The 5,201-nt window shown below is 38.5% G+C and overlaps 1 protein-coding gene across 4 annotated transcripts in view; it reads left to right on the top strand.

The window, feature by feature from the left end:
- The window catches only part of LOC144956203 (stimulated by retinoic acid gene 6 protein-like), a 744,310-nt gene that overhangs the window by 307,292 nt on the left and 431,817 nt on the right, over nt 1–5,201 (top strand). The window lies entirely within an intron of this gene.

A 5,201-nucleotide genomic window follows, 5' to 3' on the forward strand; every position in this document is an offset into this window, starting at 1 on the left:
GTGTTGGTCCGTTATACTTCCGGATGGCAATGTTATGAGCTTCTTAGCCAAGCGCATACTGTCTAAAGTGGTATGGCACTCGCCTTTTGAACGGAAGGTTCTGGGTTTGAGTCCCGCTCTGAGCGGCTTAGAGTTTAGTAATTGAAAAAAAAGCTCTTTACTCACAGCTCTCACTGTACTCAGGTGTAAAATGAATATCAGGCCGTTAACAGCGTTGTCTCTGTCGGAAAATAATTCAAATTTCGTTCTATCAGTAAGTGTTGCTGTTGGCTGGGGACCCTTTCCAAAGGGCTTTGAGCAGATCTAGTGGATATTGCGCCATATAAATGCTCTTTTTGTGCTTGTTTTGTTTGTTTCTTTTTTAATTTTTTTTTCTTTTGTTTAATGTTTAGGCTTTGATAACCAAATTGTATTCTGACATACTCGTGACATAAACACTTTAAAAATTATGAACAGTAGAGTCGTCTTTCAACTATCTCAAACCTGGGACTTCATTGGAAAGCCTTCTCTGCCTGTTCGGTTCTAAAGTGTCCGGTAATTTTTTACAAGTTAACTGCCTTACTCTGGAAAACACGTATCTAAAAATTTGGCCAGAAAACTCTTCCTCCAAATCATATCAATCGATATAAATTATGACCCCTCATCTTGGCAAAAAACTCTCAAACCTGGGACTCTGATACAGACCTCGTGAGATCTCAGGTTTGAGAGTTTTTGCCAACTTGAGAGTCATTAAAATCGATCGATATTTAAAAGACGAGTTTTCTGGCCAAATTTTTAAATATTTCCCCCCCCCCCCCCCCCCAGAGTGCAGTGAAAAAAATAAATAAAAATAAAAATAAATTTCTCTTTATTCATCCCATAGGGGAAATTTGTCTCTAGGGTCTATTCTAAGGGCAGACTGGAATAACCTAGGCGTCAGCCGCTATGCAGCGCCGCAAATTGAGCTAGAGCGAGGTGACTTGCTCAAGGCCACAAAGAGCGCAGTGACGGGTGATCGAACTCGGTACCTTTCGGGTATGAAGCAAAGACCATACCGCTGAGCCACGCTGCCCCCTTATGAAAGGTTATGTAAGGTCTAAAGACATTTCTTTGCTCAAAGGATTTCGTGTCTTAATTTCCATCTTGCTCACATCAATGTTACCTACGAGTATAGATAGAGTGAAGTTGACGTCACTCAGATCTTTGTTATTGTTTCTTGCCATCCACGTTTATGAGTAATTCTCACTAAACTGTATTAACCAGACTATAAACGTTTATGGTTACACATAATTTTGTGTGTTGGTCCGTTATACTTCCGGATGGCAATGTTGTGAGCTTCTTAGACAAGTGCATATTTTCTATATAATATTATTGATGTTACATAGAATGTTTACCCGTGTTTGAACATAACAATACAGGGAACAACAGTGTGATGTCAAAAAAATGGTTCCAATCTCATTGAAAGTGTAAAACAACGCTTTCGGAGGACTGGAAATACATCGTGTAAATTATGATCTTCTGTTTTCAGAGTGATGGTATTTTGTTATTAAGTCTGTATAAATAGAATGCAGATGACGTCACTCAGGCCTTTGTTATTGTTTTTGCCATCCGCGTTTGTGAGTTGTTCTCACTAATCTGTATAGATAGAATGCGCTTGGCCAAGGAGTTCACAACATTGCCATCCGGAAGTATAACGGACCAACACACAAACTCTGTGTAACCATGAACTTTTATAGTCTGGTTAATACAGTTTAGTGAGAACAACTCACAAACGCGGATGGCAAAAACAATAACAAAGGCCTGAGTGACGTCATCTGCATACTATCTATTAACCAGACTATAAAAGTTCATGGTTACACAGAGTTTGTGTGTTGGTCCGTTATACTTCCGGATGGCAATGTTGTGAACTCCTTGGCCAACCGCATTCTATCTATAAATAGAATGCGCTTGGCCAAGGAGTTCACAACATTGCCATCCGGAAGTATAACGGACCAACACACAAACTCTGTGTAACCATGAACTTTTATAGCCTGGTTAATACAGTTTAGTGAGAACAACTCACAAACGCGGATGGCAAAAACAATAACAAAGGTCTGAGTGACGTCATCTTCGAACTATCTATCTTATGAGTAATGCTCACTGAACTGTATTAACCTGACTATAAACGTTCATGGGTACACACAGTTTTGTGTGTTGGTCCGTTATACTTCCGGATGGCAATGTTATGAGCTTCTTAGCCAAGCGCATACTATCTATAAATACAAGGCGTCAATGAAGAGCATCCATCCTCACTCTTTTACGCCAGGTAATCTTGAGAATCTGCCTATAGATAGTATGCGCTTGGCTAAGAAGCTCACAACATTGCCATCCGGGAGTATAACGGATCAACACACAAAACTTTGTGTAACCATGAACTTTTATAGGCTGGTTAATACAGTTTAGTGAGAATCACTCACAAACGCGGATGGCAAAATACAATAACAAAGGCGTGAGTGACGTCATCTTCGTTCTATCTATAGATAGTATGCGCTTGGCTAAGTAGTTCATAACATTGCCATCCGGAAGTAAAACGGACCAACACACAAAACTCTGTGTAACCTTGAACTTTTATAGTCTGGATAATCCCGTTTAGTGAGTATTACTCATAAACGTGGATGGCAAAAAAAAAACAAAAAAAACCAAGAACAGAGTGACGTCAACTTCATTCTATCTATACATCTTGTCATTAAAATAGTTATGCCATCTTATGATTCAATATGTAACCTATTCATCGTTCACTATTACCTCCGGAGGACTAGTTTCACACTTCCAATTCAATGTGTTTTAAACCGGAAAAGAGCACGGTGTGACGTCACGAGTTCTCCGCCCTTTTTTCATCTTGTTCGCGTCGATGTTACATAACATTTCCCCGTGTTTGTATAATATAATAAAGCAATAGGATTCAATAGTCGTAACGTCACTTCCTTCCTAATGACGCATGGTAACTTAGTAACACTGGCTCTAAACTATCGGAACAATGGCGGACACCGTATGAAATATTTCTCCGGCGAGCATAAAAGCGTATCCAGAGGGAAAAAAAAAACATAAACTTGATAATGTTTTGACTTTTACACATTCTGGTCACAAGACATATGAAAAGTTCTAGCCAGCTTGAAGAATAAAAAGTAATGATTTTCTTTGTTTAGAACCAAGATGGCCGCCGTTGTCAGGCGGCGTGACATCAGACTACTGAATCCAATTGGTGGTTCCTCTGTGACGTTGTGTTGTTTTGCCTGTCAAGCTATACATAGAATGCGCTTGGCCAAGGAGTTCACAACATTGCCATCCGGAAGTATAACGGACCAACACACAAAACTCTGTGTAACCATGAACTTTTATAGTCTGGTTAATACAGTTTAGTGAGAACAACTCACAAACGCGGATGGTAAAAACAATAACAAAGGCCTGAGTGACGTCATCTGCATACTATCTATACATAGAACGAAGATGACGTCACTCAGGTCTTTGTTATTGATTTTTGCCAGCCATGCTTATGAGTAATTCTCACTTAACGTTATTATCCAGACTATAAACGTCCATGGTTACACATACTTTTGTGTGTTGGTCCGTTCTACTTCCGGATGGCAATGTTGTGAGCTTCTTAGCCAAGCGATTACTACTTATTGACATGGATGCCTTTTTAACTATTATCTAGTATGAGCCTTCAGCTCTTCAATCAACATACAGAGCATACACATTTGAAAATTACGTCAGTTATTGTGTTTTATTAAAATTAGATCTAGTCGAATGGACATTTAAGTTGTTTTATTTTTGACTCGAAAATTTAAAATAAAGTATATTTTGGTCCCGAAGTCAAACGAATACCGATAGCCACCTTTAAATGCTTGCCTGTCACCCGGAGTAAACACCCACAGATCCTGAGCATCACTCACAATTTTAACACAGATGATTGAAAAAAATGCATCGTGTCGTCAGGTTTTGCGATGCAATTCCTTTATCAGTGTGTCAAAATATTGTGAGAAATACTCATTAACTGGGCCTGACATATTTGTGTGTTTGACATGTACTAAGGGTATCTCATGCCTTTTAATACAGGAAATAATAAAAAGCAAAGGGGACAAAACGGGGTAAATGGCAGGAAATATTCTGATTGGTTAATGCTAAGTAACGGGCGAACCATTAATTGGATTCAATAGTCTGACGTCACGTCGCCCAGCAACGGCGAGCAGCCTGGTTCTAAACAAAGAAAATCGGTACTTTTTATTCTTCATGTTGGCTAGAACTTTTCATATGCCATGTGATCAGAATTTATAAAAGTCAAAACTTGATCATATTTGTAATGTTTTTCTTTCTGGATACACTTTTATTGTCGTCGGAGAAATATTTCATAAAGTGGCACAAATAGAGATATAAATTTACTTTCATGCCCTATGCGATTAAAGCATTAAATAAAGCTATGTAAGTACAATTTTTGATCATTATAAATATACTCACACGCCAAATGCGGAAATAACAGAAACTTCAATCCCAGAATTAATTAATCATACAATTTGCGCGATCACAGGATGCATTATACACCAAGAATAATAAAGCCACAATAAAAGTTTTGGTTAAAATCTCTAAGCAATGCTACATTTGGATCGTGTACTAAGTGTGTTTTGTGTTAAAAACAACACACTGGATGAGCGCGGTTTGATGTTATTGGTCAAAATACAATCTTATCGGCTTTTCCACATGGCACGTCGAGTGAGTTGTTTTCATTCTTCAAAACAATAACAAAGACGACGTCATCTTCATTCTATCTACAGAAAACGTGTAAAAAGCGTTAGTAAAAAAATAAAACACATCAATATTGGACTTTTAGAACACAGTAGAAGACCATTACTATCAATGTTATAGATACTATGCGCTTGGCTAAGAAGCTCACAACATTGCCATCCGGAAGTATAACGGACCAATACACAATACTCTGTGTGACAATGAACTCTTATAGATAGTATGCGCTTGCTTAAGAAGCTCACAACATTGCCATCCCGAAGTATAACGGACCAATACACAAAACTCTGTGTAACCATGAACTTTTATAGATAGTATGCGCTTGACTAAGAAGCTCACAACATTGCCATCCGGAAGTATAACGGACCAATACACAAAACTCTGTGTGACAATGAACTCTTATAGATAGTATGCGCTTGGCTAAGAAGCTCACAACATTGCCATCC

This window comes from Berghia stephanieae, chromosome 10, assembly GCF_034508935.2.
Source record: "Berghia stephanieae isolate SIO BIC M18660-M18661 chromosome 10, UCSD_Bste_1.3, whole genome shotgun sequence".
NCBI classification, from domain to species: Eukaryota; Metazoa; Mollusca; class Gastropoda; order Nudibranchia; family Aeolidiidae; genus Berghia; species Berghia stephanieae.